Below are 16,541 nucleotides of genomic sequence, written 5' to 3'. Positions count from 1 at the left end.
CCATCTTTTCACAATGTTTCCTTTCGTGTGACCTGGGCAAAGTCAGCATTTGTTGCCCATCCTTAATTGCCTTGAACTGAGTGGCCCTTTCAGAGAGCAGTTCATCATGTTACTATGGACCTGCAATCAAATGTAGGCCAGACCAGGTAAGGGTGGCAGATTTCCTTCCCTAAAGGACATTAGTGAACCAGATGGGGTTTTTTTTTTAATGACAATTGACGATAGCTTCAGGCTCAAGCATTACTGATGCTCGCTTTCAATCTCAAATTTTATTAATTGAATTCAAATCCCACCAGCTGCTTTGGAGCAATAGCCTGGCCCTTTGAATGACTAGTCCAGTGGCATTACCCCCATTTGACATACTGTCTGGCATGGCGTGCATTTGCAAAATGCTCTATTTCTTTTAATTTCAGATTTTCAACATGCACAGTTTTCTTTTCTCGCTTTACCTCTATTTTAAATCTCTGGGGTTGGAGTTGTATACCGCGGGGTAGCCGGGGTTTGGCTGCAGCCTTTCAAACCCGGGAAACACCAGCCCAGGTCGGATCGCTGTCTGGAGGAACGGCTTCCACAGTCAAAATGAGTGGAACCACTCCCAGGTGCAGCAGTGACTTGGAAGGAAGACTGAAAATTATGGATCTTTCGGTGCGGTGAAATCGCTAAAAGATCAAAAAAGATTTAAATCCTTTTTTTTAAAAAGCCATATCGAGGAATACTTTGAGGAAACCCCAGCTCGGGTCTCTTTTATCCCTGCATTTAAAAAAAAAAATCAAACTACCAAAATTACAATATTTGAACCATAGCATTTCTTTAAAAAATCTGAACTGGTTCAGGAAACATTGTATTAGTGAATGGCGCGCCTCTTTGATGTTTTAAAGGGGCACTGTCTCCATAGATAATATGTTTGGTGAGACTACAGAGAAGCAAGATAAGGGACAAAAGCTATTTTCCCTGACCATGCAGTGTACAAGGTGGTAAAAGCGATGATACACAGTAACTAGTGTTTTGAAGGACTGAAGCACGTTCTCTCTTTGAAGATGGACATTTTCATTTTATTTTGCGTTGCGAGCATTTTGATTTGACAGATGATGTGGGTCCGCCCAACTGTTTTATTTTTCCTGCTTGTTTGTTTCTTCTTAACTCGAAAGACCCTTTTAAGAGAGAGGTTTGCCAGCCAGATATTCGGTCTTGGAAATCCCTGATGTAAACAAACCGCCCACTTGTATCAGAATGCTGAAGATGGCAGCGGACTGCCTAAGCGATCTTTTCACAGCACGGATTTTGCCAAGCTGCCCGGGCAGAGCTCGCTCGCACGGATAATCATTTCCACCGCCGATGTGCAAGCGTCCGGGACACCGCCTGGGACCGTCGCCGCCAGTGAGTTTGCACATTTTGAGAGGTAAACTGCAGTTAAAATGTGTTGCCAATGTGGAACCGGTTTTTTTTGGTGGGGATACAAAGAGGAGCTGTTTTTTTTCCCTTGTTAAAACATCTGATGAATGATACTGTCCTGTACTGTAGAGTTGGCGCCACCATGTGGTCCGTCTGCCGGGAAGTGAAATTGCAACATTGTCCGTTTCGATGTAACTTACAGAAGAGACTGGGGCAAGAGGCAGACTTCAGACTGCCACAGTCGGATGATGTGCCGGGGCAGTCAGCAACACATGAGTTCAGTCTTTCACAAATCTATAGAGAAACGAACAGAGATCAGGACAACAGTCTGGAGTGAAAGGGAACCAGCATCTCTCCAGTCCTTCAGATAAGACACACACAAAAAAAAAAGCTCAGCCATATTTTTACACACAAAAAAAAAGCTCAGCCATATTTTTACACACAAAAAAAGCTCAGCCATATTTTTACACACAAAAAAAAGCTCAGCCATATTTTTACACACACAAAAAAAGCTCAGCCATATTTTTACACACAAAAAAAAAGCTCAGCCATATTTTTACACACAAAAAAAAGCTCAGCCATATTTTTTTTTGTCTTTCTCTTCTCTCTCGCTTCTCTTCTCTCTCTTCCTCTCTCTCTCTCTCCCCAGTGGCTTTTATTCGGATTCAGTGCATCGAATGTCCCGCCTGCTTAAACCGTGCAGTCCAGCATTTACCTCCTGGCGTCCCCAGGGACTTTCAAGATTTTTTGCTCTTTAATCTACCGTTCTTTTTTGACACCCCGTGATTTAAAAGTCGGCAGTAATTTTTTTTTTTCTCTCTGCCTTTCTTGTTGTCAAGCTGTTAAAGGCGAGATGCGGGGTGGGAGGAAGTGCGCAGGCGTTTTCCAAACGGGCTGGAGTTGCTGTTAGGTTGATGTTGTGGAACATCCAGTTTTCATTGTTTTGTTAAATCTGGCTGACAACAGAACTATTTCTGTTGGCGGAAATACGTCTTTTGCGCCATTGCCACCAACAGATGGAAACCCAAACATTTAAAAATACAATTTTTTTTTGTTTCTTTGAAATAAATCGGCCGTTAATATACGTCACATAAACAGTTAAGCAGCTTTTGATAAATTAGAGCTTTGCATTAATCTAGGTGACATTGATAGACCGCTTGGAATAAATTTAATGTTGTAAAAGTTCCAAGCGCATACATCTATAGCATCCCCAAATTATTTCATTTTAAAAGTTGGCGTTCTAGCCAAACTAATGTCATCGTGAAAAAATGGTTACATTATTTTTATTTTAAGAATATGCTGTGCAGGACGTCTATAAATTTAATAGTTGAGTTGCTCAATACACCGCAGCACAATACATGTCAGTAAATGCCAAAAAACATCATCTGGTCCAGTTGATGGAGTTCTGTTAACTCTTCCTGACTGATATCTAATGCACATCTACTGTTGGAATGGCTTTGGATCTACTGTCTCACACGATTATTATAGAAGATTTCAGTTTTGAAATCCATCTCTATTGTTAGCTATTTCTGCTTGCGTCTGGGTGCTATCATTGGCCTCAGCACCCTTGCGTAGCAGTTCCTACTGTTGGTTGCTATCTGGTGCTCCCCCGCCAATCTGTTGAATGTGTTGAATGTGTGTATTGTGTATATCTATTTGTGTGTGTGTCTGTGTATCTATGTATGCACGTGTGTGTGTCTATTTGTGTGTGTGTTGTATCTGTGTTTCTGTATCTATTTGTCTGTTTGTGTACATCTATCTCTCTGTGTGTTTGGGTATCTATTTGCCTGTGTGTGTGTACCTATTTGTCTGTGTGTGTGTCTATGTGTGTATCTGTTTGTCTGTATGTTGATTTGCCTATGTGTGTGTGTACCTATTTGTCTGTGTGTGTCTATGTGTGTATCTGTTTGTCTGTGTGTTGATTTGCCTATGTGTGTGTGTCTCTGTGTGTGTGTATTTGTCCGTGTGTGTCTATTTGTCAGTGTAAGCTCAGGATCTGCTATGATGTCCTCCACCATTGGATAGTCCTCGACCCATTCTGAGCCAGGACTCATGTAACTATATCCCAACATATCTCAGCCCATTAGCCCATTCAGGAGTGGAAGGGATAAAAAAGATTGGAGGGTAGAATAGATTGAATTGCCAAACTGAGTAACGTTGAGATGATAAATTGGTTTAAACTCCTAGGATCGTCATCCTTGCCCAACAATTAAAAATCAGTCGCTAAAATACACTGTGAGTTAATAATATTGCACCCTTGTGATTTACGTGGTGCACATGGCCTTTGTACAACTGTGAGTGAGAACAAGACAAGTACAGTTGGAGCAGTAAATCATAAAATCATAAATGGCCATCTCTGCCATTTAATATTCAACACACAGGAGGCAATGATTTATTTGGGATTTTTTTTGGTCATTTGATGGAATGAGGTTATGAATGTGAACATTGAATGAGAAATGGGACTTGTCACCATCTGAACTGATCCAATTCAAAATCTCCAATTTTCTCCCATCCACCCCAGGGACTTGAGCATTTTATGTAGGCTGAGATTTATTGCAGAACTGAGGGAGTTGTACATTGCCACAGGATCTGCCTTTTGGATGAAGTGTTAAATTGAGGCCCTTTGTCTGCTGCCTCAGGTAGACTTAAAAGATCTGTCATGTACTTTTGAAACAGTGGAGAACTCAGCTGGTGTTTCGTGGACATTCTTTTCTCAACCAACACCACAAAAACAGTTGACCTGGTAATTTACCCCACTGCTGTTTGTGCGAACTTGCTGTGCGCAAATGAGTTGCTGACATGAACCAGGGACTGCACTTCAAGAGAACTTAAATTGTCTCTGAGGTACTTTGGGATGTCAAGGGAATGCGAAAGGCTTCAAATCAATGCAAGTCTTTCACATGAGTGACACTTATTTTATTTTTTCTCCAACATTTTTGAGTCATGTTATAAATTCATAGGGAACAATTGCCCTCTGATAACTTGCACATTCTTCCAATGTAAGATCAAACTTTGAATGTCAGCCTTGAGTATTGTTATTAAATCTTGGGAGAAGGCATTTCAATCAAGCCCCATGATGTCCTTTGCCCTGTGCCCACATCTGCCAGCAAGGGACACCAGGCAGTAATCAGGGTATCAGCTGAGTTCTGCCACCCCCCCAAACCACTCCCCACCCTCACCCCTCCCTCCAACTCCATGTTCTTAGAAAGAACTTGCATTTATATAGCACCTTTCACAACTTCAGTACATCCCAAAGCACTTTACATTTACAGCCAATGAAGCACTTCTGATGTAAAGTCACTGTCACAGTTAGGAAATGCGGCAGCCAATGAATGCACAGCAAGATCCCACAAACAGAAATGTGACAATAGCTTTATTTTTAAAAAAAATCATATTAGCCAGGACATGGAAGAGAACTTGCCTGCTCTTTTTCAAAATAGTGCCATGGTGATCTTTTACGTCCACTGAGAAGCAGCAGGGGCCTCGACTTAACATCTCATCCAAAAGACAGCACCCATGACAGTTCATTCCACCCTCAATACTGCACTAGGGTGTTAGATTTTGTGCTCAAATTTAATAAAGTCCAACTCAAGTGAATTGTTTCATCCCTATTGCCACCCTGGCTGATATAGCCTGTTCAGTGGGGACAGATGAATTGAGACAGAGCTGTTCCTGATTACAGTGCTTCAGTTCTATGTTGGCAGTGCATTTACAAAGCAAAAGGATAGAGCAGCCTTGCAGGGCAGCTATTTAGGTAATGATACCCAGAGTGTGACAGGAAGGGACAGAGTGACAAACATTAAAAAAAACAGCAAATAGGGTCAAAGAGGGAAAAAATAGTTTAAAAAATGCAAAATTAGTGGCCCTTTTCTTAAATGCATATAGTATTCGGAACAAAATAAATTAATTAACGGCACAAATAGAGGTTAATGGGTATGATCTTATAACCGTGGTTACAAGGAGATCAAAGCTGGGAAGTAAATATTCAAGGGTGCATGATTTTTTGAAAGGACAGGCAGGAAGGAAAGGGTGGTGGGGTAGCTTTGTTAGTACCAGATAGAATAAGTATGAGAGCAAGAAAGGATCTTAGATCGGAAGATGTAGAATCCATATGGGTGGAGGTAAGAAATAACAAGGTGAAGAAGACACTGGTGGGAGTAGTCTATGGGCCTCCTGACAGTAGCGATACTGTAGGACAGAGAATAAATCAGAAGATAATGAGGCATGTAAAAACGGCAGTACATTAATCATGGGCAACTTTAATCTTCATGTAAATTGGGAAAATCAAATTGGCAGAGGTAGACACGAGCAAGAATTCATAGAGTGTAATCGGGACAGTTTCTTAGAACAATATGTTGTGAATCCAACCAGGGTCAGGTTATTTTGGATCTGGTAATGTGTAATGAGGCAGGTTTAATAACTGATCTCAGAATAAAGGATCCCCGAGGAAACAGTGACCATAATATGGTGGAATTTAGCTTTCAGTCTGAGAGTGAGAAACTTGGGTCAGAAACAACTGTGCTAAACTTAAATAAGGGTAATTACAATGGAATGAGGACAGAGTTGGCCGGAGTGGACTGGGAAAGCAGTTTAGCAGAAAAGACAGCTGATGAACAATGGCAGATGTTTAAGAAAATAGTTCATGACTCTCAACAAAGATATATTCCAGTGAGGAAGAAGGATTCAGGGAAGGAGATAAACCAACCATGGTTAACCAAGGAAGTTAAGGACGGTATCAAATTGAAAGAAAAAACATACAATGTGGCAAAGATCAGTGGTAAACCAGAGGATTGGGAAAGTTTTAAAAACCAATAAAAGATGACCAAAAATATAATAAAGAGGGAGAAAATAAACTTTGAGGGTAAACTAGCAAGTAATATAAAAACGGACAGTAAGAGTTTCTTTAAATATATAAAAAGGAAGAGAGAGGCCAAAGTGAACATAGGCCCCTTACAGAATGAGGCTGGGGAAATAATGATGGGGAACCAGGAAATGGCAGAGGAGTTGTATAAATACTTTGCTTCAATCTTCATGATAGAAGATGCTAATATCATTCCAAAAATAGTAAATAACCAAGGGACAAAAAGGTGGGGGGGGGGAAATAAATACAATAACTGTCACTGGAGAAAAAGTACAAGGGAAACTAATGGGGCTAAAGGCCAATAAGTCCCCTGGACCTGATGGGTTGCATCCTAGGATATTAAAGGAAGTAGCTACAGAGGTAGTGGATGCGCTGGTAGTAATCTTCCAAGAATCCATAGATTCTGGAAAAGTCCCAGAGGATTGGAGAATGGCCAGTAAAACACCCTTATTCAAAAAGGGAGGGAGACAAAAAAACAGGTAACTATAGGTCATGTAGCTTTATATCTGTCATGGGGAAAACATTGGAGTCTATTATAATGGATATAATCGCAGAGCATTTAGAAATACATAATCTAATCAAGCAGAGTCAGCATGGCTTCATGAAGGGGAAATCATGCCTAACAAATTTATTAGAATTCTTTGAGGAGGTAACAAGCAGGATAGATAAAAGGGAACCAGTAGGTGTAATATATTTGGATTTCCAAAAGGCATTCGATAAGGTACCGCACATAAGGCTACTTAATATGATAAGAGCCCGTGGTGTTGGGGTAGTTTATTAGCATGGATAGAAGATTGGCTAACTAATAAAAAACAGAGAGTTGGGATAAGGAGACATTTTCGGGATGGCAACCTGTAACTAGTGGAGTGCCACAGGGATCAGTGCTGTGCCCTCAGTTATTTACAATATATATTAATGACTTAGATGAGGGAAGTGAATGTACTATCGCCAAGTTTGTGGATGACACAAAAATAGGTGGGAAGGCAAGTGGTGAGGATGACACAAGGAGTCTATAGAGGGATATAGACAGGATAAGTGAGTGGGCAAAAACTTGGCAGATAGAATATAATGTGGGAAAATGTGAGGTTATGCACTTTGGCAGTAGGAATAGAGGAGTTGAATATCATTTAAATGGAGGAAGACTGCAGAAAGCTGCAGCACAGAGGGATTTGGGAGTCCTTGTACATGAATCCCAAAAAGCTAAAATACAAGTTCAACAGATAATAGGGAAGGAAAATGGAATGTTGGCCTTTATTTCAAAGGGAATGGAGTATAAAAATCTTACTAAAACTATACAAGGCACTAGTTAGACCACACCTAGACTACCGAGAACAATTTTGGTTCCCTTATCTAAGGAAAGATATACTGGCTTGGAGGCAGTCTAGAGAACATTCACTAGGTTAATCCTGGGTATGGAGGGATTTTCTTATGAGGAGAGATTGAGTGGGTTGGGCCTGTGTTCATTGGAGTTTAGAAGAATGAGAGGCTACCTTATTGAAACATCTAAGATTCTTAGGGGGCTTGACAGGGTAGATGCTGAGAGGTTGTTTCACCATGTGGGAGAGTCTAGGACCAGAGGGCATAATCTCAGAGTAAGGGAATGCTTATTTAAAACAGAGATGAAGAGGAATTTCTTTTCTCAGAGGGTAGAAGATCTGTGGAATTCTTTACCGCAGAGGGCTGTAGAGGCTGGTTTGTTAAGTATATACAAGGCTGAGATAGACAGATTTTTAATCAGTAAGGGAATCAAGGGTTATGAGGAAAAGGCAGGAAAGTGGAGTTGAGGATTATCAGATCAGCCATGATCTCATTGAATGGTGGAGCAGACTCAATGGGCCAAATGGCCTACTTTTGCTCCTACGTCTTATGGTCTTATTGAGGTATTGGGGAACAGCAAACTGTGACTGGGCTTGAAGTAAGTAGCCCTGAATCCTTGCATTCCCTTAGCTGAGGACCTCTTTGCCTCTCAACCTCTTTCTCTGCCTTTAAGATCCTCCTTTAAGAAGATGCTCCTCTTTGACCAAACCTTTTATCACCTCTTTACGTGCTTAGTTTCAATTTTTGCCTGATAATCACTCCTGTGAAGCACCTTGGAAATCCTTTACTACTTTAAAAGTGCTATATCAATGCCAGTTTTTGTTGTGAAAACAATAAAATAGACTTGAAGGACCAAATGTCAAAGTCCAAAAGCCCTAATGCTACTTTAGTGCATTATAAAAGCCATCAGCGTCAAGTCTCAAAATAGCAGCGCATGTCACTTCAGTTGAAAATGTATGTTTAGAAAGCAAACACCAGATCAGATCCAAGCATTAGGTTTCCAGTGTAAATGAGAGCTCACAATTTTTATATGAGCCTCTGTAAAAACTGGTAAAACACAACAGCCACAAATCTTATGCTTGATAGACAAGTGGTAAAAGATCACTTGCACTGGTGGATAATTTTCAAACACATTTGTAGACTGTAAAAACCTGTGGTACGGTTGAGCACAAATTGGATTGCACTGAAGGCTACAAGGGACAAGTCTGCTGTGATCATGCCTGAAATTGGGATGGGATAACAAAGGATAAACAGCCCCCGCCCCCATCTCCCCACTGTCCATTGTGGCAGGATTGGCGTCCATGGAGCAGTGCAGATCAGTAGTTTTCTGTATGTAGAGGGGTAGTGTTGGTGTTACAGTTCAGGGAGACTGAGTTGCTGTGGCAACATGCACTTTTACATGCATTTTGTAGTCTGGAGCTATGGATGGTGATGGTAGCGGCTCCGCTTTCTTTCCATCATATCTCCGTTGTTACAGCCTGTCATTGGCGTGTGTTGGACGGAATTGCAGGTTGATACTCAACCTGTTTGGCTGCGTTCTGAACACACCTTCCTTGACCATCAAGTCCTGGGGTGGGAGTCAAACCTCAAGCTTCCAGCAGGGATACTGCCCACTGCACACAAGACCTTGTCACGTAGAGGGGGACCCCTGCAAATATTAACATCCTTTTATAGTCCCCAGTCTTAAAGCCCAAAAGATATTGTGGATTAGTTACAAGGAAACAGAGCAAATAGTGCAGAAAATAATTTTTATTTGTATAAAGATAAAGAAATAATCTTAATAATTTTAATTATTATAATTTTATAAACATCTTAATGTTAATTTTAACCTAACACACTGGGCAGGGAACCCATGGTATCAGATGGAATGCCGGCTTTATACCTTGCTGATATTGACTTCAGTGGTGGGTAAAATTGGGGGACTATAAAACCCACATTCAACCTGATGCTGTTGGTTTCCTGTTGATCTGGTTAGGCTAAAATTGCTCCTGATCTGAGTATAATACTTCAGGTGGGACCCTTCATTTGACTGACTTGCTGTGCCAATACTCTGTGCCATACTGTGCATGGTGTCAACTAATTTTTTATTTATTCTTTCATGAGATGTGGCCATTGCTAGCTAATAGGCCAGCATTTATTGCCCATCCCTAATTGCCCTTGAGAAGGTGGTGGTGAACTGCCTTCTTGAACCGCTGCAGCCCATGTCATGTAGGTAAACCCACACTGGTGTTAGGAAGGGAGTTCCAAGATTTTGACCCAGCAACAGTGAAGGAACGCCAATATATTTCCAAGTCAGAATGGTATGTGGCTTGGAGGGGAACTTGCAGGTGGTGGTGTTTCCATGCATCTGCTGCCCCCTCGTCCTTCTAGGTGGTAGAGGTCACAGGTTTGGAAGGTACTGTTGAAGGAGCCTTGTTGAGTTGTTGCAGTGCATTGTGTAGATGGTACACACTGCTGCCATTGTGTGTCTGTGGTGGAGGGAGTGAATGCTTAAGGTGATGGATGGGATGCCCATCAAGTGGGCTGCTTTTTCCTGGAGGCTGTTAACCTCATTACAGCCTTAGTCCAAACGTTGATAGAAGAGCTGAATTACAGTTTTGAGGTGAGAGTGACTGCCTTTGACATTAAGGTAGCATTTTACCGATGGTGCATCAAGGAGCCTTAGCAGAATTGAAGTCAATGGGAATCAGGGGAAAACTCTCCACTGGTTGGAATCATACCTCGCACAAAAGAAGATGATTGTGATTTTTGGAGACCTATCATCTCAGCCCCACAATATCACTGCAGGGTTTCCTTGGGGCAGTGTTCTAGGCCTAACCATCTTCAGCTGCTTCATCAATAACCTTCCCTCTAACAGAAAGACAGAAGTAGGAATGTTCGCTGATGGTTTTGTAGTGTTCAGTACTATTTTATTCAGTTATTGAAGTAGTCGCTGTCTACATGCAACAAGAGTTGGAGAACATTCAGGCTTGAACTGGGTGATTACAGCTCCAACCACCACTCAAGAAGCTCGTCCAGGACAAAGTAGCCTGCTTAATCAGCACCCATCTATCACATTCAGCACTCATTCCCTCCGCCATCAGCACTCAGTGGCAGCAGTGTACAAAATGTACAGTGCAGCAACTTGTCAAGGATCCTTCAACAGCACCTTCCAAACTTGCGTTTCAATACCACCTAGAAGGACAAAGTTAGCAGACGCATGGGTACGGCACCACCTGGAAGGTTCCCTCCAAGTCACATATGAACTAGGAGCAGGAAAAGGCCACTCGGCCCTTCAAGTCTGCTACGCCATTCGATAAGATCATGGCTGATCTGATTGTAACCTTCCGCCTACCCCTGATAACCTTTCAACCTCCTGTTAATCAAGAACCTATCTAGCTGTGTCTTAAAAATATCCAAAGACCCTGTTTCCACTGTCTTTTGAGGGAGAGAGTTCCAAAGACTCAGGACCCTCTTGAGAGAAAAAATATCTCCTCAACTCTGTCTTAAATGAACAACACCTTATTTTTAAACCTCAGGATCTTAAAGGTTTCGATCAAGTCATCTCTTACTCTTCTAAACTTCAGTAGATACAAGCCTAACCTGTGCAACCTTTCCTCATAAGACAACCTGCCCATTCCTGGTATTAGTCTAGTAAACCTTCTCTGAACTGCTTCTAATGCATTTACATCTCTCCTTAAATAAAGAGGCCAGTAGTGTACACAATACTCCAGATGTGGTCTCATCAGTGCCCTGTACAATTGAAGCATAACCTCCATACTTTTGCTTTCAATTCTCCTCGCAATAAATAACATTCTGTTAGCTTTCCTAATTACTACCTGTACCTGCATATTAATCTTTTATGATTCATGTCCTAGGATACTCAGATCCATTTGAATCTCAGAGCTCTGCAATCCCTCACCATTTAGATAATATGCTGCTTTTTTATTCTTCCTGCCAAAATGGACAATTTCACATTTTCCCACATTATACTCCATTTGCCATGTGTTTGCCCGCTCACTTAACCTATCGATGTCACTTTGTAGCCTCCTTACATCCTCCTCACAACTCACTTTCTTACCTATTTTTGTCTTGTCAGCACATTTAGCAACCATACAATCATGTCATTTATATAAATTGTAAAAAGTACTATCCTGAGTACACACCAGTACATACCAGATATTGCCATTTCTTCACTGTCACTGGATCAAAATCCTGAGACTCCCTCCCTAACAGTGCTTTGGGTGTACCCCCACCACAAGGGCTGCAGCAGTTCAAGGAGGTGACCTTCTAGGGAAATTAGGGCTGGGTAATGTTATGACACAGAAGTTGGTAAAGGCTGAGTAGTTTAAATCCCAGAGGGAAATGTGAAACAACTGTCATAACCTATATTTTCAATTGGTATGTTTGAGTTGCAGCTCTGAATTCAGGAACAAGACCTCCGAGCCTCAAGAGGTTTTATTTATATAAAACTAAATTAAATATTTATTAATTTACAACAAATTAAACACATACACATGTTTACAAATTACTACCATAATAACTTTTAAACAAATCCCCAAATTAATCACTCCAAGGTAAACCTCCACTAAGGCAACGGTAACCCATGGATTTTAAATAGACATCAGACAAAGCACTTTTAACCTTACAAATTCAAAACGAGGTCCCTTGCAATTTGGTTCCTTTGCAGACACAGTTGGAGGCTTATAGAAGATTGGCTGTCTGGCAGGAGGCAGAGAGTGGGGATAAGGGGGTCCTTCTCAGGATGGCGGCCGGTGACTAGTGGAGTTCCACAGGGGTCAGTGTTGGGACCCCAACTTTTCACTTTATACATTAATGATCCAAATGAAGGAACTGAGGGCATCCTGGCTAAGTTTGCAGATGATACAAAGATAGATGGAGGGACAGGTAGTATTGAGGAGGTGGGGAGGCTGCAGAAGGATTTGGAGGTTAGGAGAATGGGCAAAGAAGTGGCAGATGGAATACAACGTGGGGAAGTGTGAGGTCATGCACTTTGGTAGGAAGAATAGAGGCATAGACTATTTTCTAAATGGGGAGAGAATTCAGAAATCTGGAGTGTAAAGGGACTTGGGAGTCCTTGTCCAGGATTCTCTTAAGGTTAACTTGCAGATTGAGTCGGTAGTTAGGAAGGCAAATGCAATGTTGGCATTTATTTTGAGAGGACTAGAATATAAAAGCAGGGATGTGCTGCTGAGGCTTTATAAGGCTCTGGTCAGACCACATTTAGAATATTGTGAGCAATTTTGGGCCCCATATTTCAGGAAGGATGTGCTGGCCCTAGAGAGGGTCCAGAGGAGGTTCACGAGAATGATCCCAGGAATGAAAGGCTGAACATATGAGGAACGTTTGAGGACTCTGGGTCTATACTCGATGGAGTTTAGAAAGATGAGGGGGGATCTGATTGAAACTTACAGAATACTGAAAGGCCTGGATAGAGTGGACGTGGGGAGGATGTTTCCATAAGTAGGAGAGACTAGGACCCGAGGGCACAGACTCAGAGTAAAGGGAAGACCTTTTAGAACAGAGATGAGGAGAAACTTCTTTAGCCAGAGAGTGGTGAATCTATGGAATTCATTGCCACAGAAGGCTGTGGAGGCCAGGTCATTGAGTGTATTTAAGACCGAGATAGATAGGTTCTTGATTGGAAAGGGGATCAAAGGTTACGGGGAGAAGGCGGGAGAATGGGGTTGAGAAACTTATCAGCCATGATTGAATGGCGGAGCAGACTCGATGGGCCGAATGGCCTAATTTCTGCTCCTATGTCTTATGGTCTTATGGTCTAATCTGCTTTCTCTCTTTATACCTAGCTTTCCCTTTGAATGTAAATTTTCCAGGGTATCCTAGGCTTTTAACTTAACATCTTCTGACAATAACATTTTCATCCCACTAATTTTATGAGTAATATAAACACATTGCTTGGCGTCTTCCAGCTCGGTGCAAGAGCTTACTCCCACTCTTGAATGCTTTATTCAACAAATGCAAATGTGCACTCTACCTTTTAACTTTCTTACTGTTTATTCAATTAATATCTCAAACTACTATACATCAAAGCACCCAGACTAGCCGGCTTTAATCCAATTAAAACACACACAGTCAAACACATAGGGGAGAATTTTCTCCCCCATCGGGAGGGGGTTTGGGCGGGAGTGGACTCAGGCAGGCGCATAGCCGATTGCCACCCACGATCATCTGCGCGCCGCCATTTTATGTGGGTGGGCTAATTAAGGCCCACCCAGTGTTACGTGCACCCGGATACGCTGAGCACTCCCTGTCCGGTCGGGGGGAGTAGACTGAGTCGGGGCCTCCGCTCTTTCGCACATGCGCACGAAAGAGTGCAGAAACCTCCCTGAGGCAAAGAGCTGCCTCAGGGAGATCAGTTTGATATTTTAAAATTTTAATAAAGACAAAAAAAAATATTTAAGACACGTCCCCTCATGTGACAGTGTCACATAAGCTGGGACATGTCAATGAATTATATTTAAAAAATTTATTAAACTTTGAAAATCTTCATGAAACCTCATCCTGCCCATGGATGAGGTTAGGCTGCCTGGGCTCTTCGCCTGCCTGCCAACCTTAAGGTTGGATGAGCAGCTCAGTTAAGTATTTTAATTAATATTTAAATGGCCTTAATAGGCCTTTGACAGTTTGGCGGGCGCGTACCAGAATTGGGTGCGCGCCCACTGAATTGAAAATTGGAATGACACGTGGTGACGTTGGGACCCATGTCCGACTTTACATGTTGGCGAAAGGGGCCAGTCCCCACTTGCTGACCCAAAGATTCTGGCCATTGACACAAACCCCACTACAACTCCATTTTAATAATTATTTCCAACAACATTATAGACATCATTAGCTTCATGACATCTCCCTCCCTATCAAAAAATGAACCGTCATAATTTTAAAAGACGGCTTCACTTTTAATAACCCACCTTACACTATCTCCTATGCTTATTACACTATTAAATTACCAGATGCATGCATTAACATAATAATATATATATACACAAGAGCTTGGTATCAATAGAAATCACTCCAATCCAGTGCCCAGGTATTTTAAATGTCCAATTTTCCATTTAAGCTTCAAACTCTTGATAACGCACCTGTGAACAAATTTTCTCTACCAGCAACACGTATCATCTGTAGATTAAATGGTTGTAATAATAGACTCCACCTGAAAAGTCTTGCACCTTTGTCTCGAAATTTGTCCAAAATCTTCAAAGGATTGTGGTCTGTAAAAAAAATTGTTTCTGATGAATTGTTTGCAAAATAAATTTCAAAATGCTGCAATGCTAACCACCAAACCCAAGGTCTCTTTTTCAATCGTTGAATTTCTCCTCTGTTGTACATTCAGCTTCCGTGAAAAATACCCTATTGGTTTTTCAATTCCAGTGTCATCCTCTTGTAACAGTTCGGTCCCAATGCCTATATCGCTTGCGTCAAAAGCCAACTTAAATTGCTTGGCATAATTGGGTACTGCCAAAACTGGTGTCTTGGTTAATACAGTTTTCAAACTGTCAAATGCCTTCTGACACCCCTGTGTCCATTGAAACTTCTTGTTCTTTTTTAATAGTTCAGTCATGGAGCAACCACTTGGCTAAAACTTTGTACAAATTTCCGATAAAATCCACGCATGCCCAGAAATCTCAAAACTTCTCATTTTGTTTTAGGCACTGGGAAATCCACAATAGCCTTGAATTTTGCATCTCTTGGAGCCACCTTACCATATCCAACGGTATGGCCTAGATATGTAACTTGCGCTTTTGCAAATTCACTTTTAGCCAAGTTCATCACCAAATTAGCTTCTTGTAATTGAGAAAATAATTCTTCCAGATGCTGTAAATGCTTCTCCTAAGTCTGACTGAAAACTATCAGATCATCAATATAAACAGCACAATTGCTTGGACCTGCAATTACTTTGTTTGTCAGTCTTTGAAATGCCGCAGGTACATTCTTCATACCAAATGACATGACTTTAAACTGATATAGTCCATTTGGCATCACAAAAGCCGATATCTCCTTTGCTCTTTCCGACAACAGTACCTGCCAATATCCTTTTAGCAAGTCAGTCTTTGTGATAAATTTTGATTGTCCCATTTTCTCAATGCAATCTTTCAACCATGGTAAAGGATAGGAATCCGCTTTTGTCACCGCATTCACCTTTTGATAATCTACACATAGTCTTTGTGTTCCATCCAGTTTCGGTACCAGCACAATAGGCAAACTCCAGTTACTGCAGCTACACTCAATGATATCATTTTAAAGCATGAAGTCAATTTCTTTTTGTACTTGTGATAACTTTGCTGGATTTAATCTATAATGATATTGCCTTATTGAAGATGAAACGTGTACAGACACATCATGTATAGCTAAATCTGTCTTCCCCAACTTATTCCCACAAATAAGTTTGTCTGACTGCAATAGCTTTTCCAAATCACTTTGACACTTGTTTGGAAGGTAACTGAATATTTCATTTAAATTTTCAAGCACCTCCTCATTATCCTATTTGATTAGAGGAAAGTCAATTTCAGAGTCCTACACTTCTACCTCTTTCTCATCATCCACCATCATTAATACATCTAATTGTTCCTCTTCCCTGTCAAAGTACTTTTTAAGCATATTTACATGACACACCCTCTGCTTCTTTCTTCTATCTGGAGGATTTATTAAATAATGTATTTCACTTGATTTCTTTTCAACCTTGTAAGCTCCACTAAAATTTTCATTTAATGAATCACCTAGTACTGGTAATAGAACTAGCACTTTCTCTTGAGAAACAAAACTGCGAGCTGTAGCTTTCTTGTCTGCCTTCATTTTAATTACTTGCTATGACATCTTTAAATGTTCCCTAGCCAACTCACACGCTCTGTTCAATCTTTCCCTGAGATTTGATATGTAATCCAGGAGAATAGTCTCTGAATTTTGACCCACCAATTTCTCAAGTATCAATTTCAGTGGTCCCCTTACCTCATGA

General features: G+C 41.2%; 1 protein-coding gene across 2 annotated transcripts in view; it reads left to right on the top strand.

Annotated features, from left to right (window-relative positions):
• Positions 1–1,355: 1,355 nt before the first annotated feature.
• Positions 1,356–16,541, top strand: part of tbkbp1 (TBK1 binding protein 1) — a 135,230-nt gene continuing 120,044 nt past the window's right edge. The window contains exon 1 of one of the 2 annotated variants that reach the window (XM_078529331.1): positions 1,356–1,399. The gene's annotated coding sequence lies outside the window, so the exon portion shown is untranslated. The remainder of the gene's footprint in view (positions 1,400–16,541) is intronic. The other variant, XM_078529332.1, reaches the window with a different exon arrangement.

Source organism: Cetorhinus maximus, chromosome 25 (genome assembly GCF_964194155.1).
Source record: "Cetorhinus maximus chromosome 25, sCetMax3.hap1.1, whole genome shotgun sequence".
Lineage (NCBI taxonomy): Eukaryota > Metazoa > Chordata > Chondrichthyes > Lamniformes > Cetorhinidae > Cetorhinus > Cetorhinus maximus.
The sequence above is the reverse complement of the archived record's forward strand: the minus strand, read 5'-3'. Positions and strand labels throughout refer to the sequence as shown.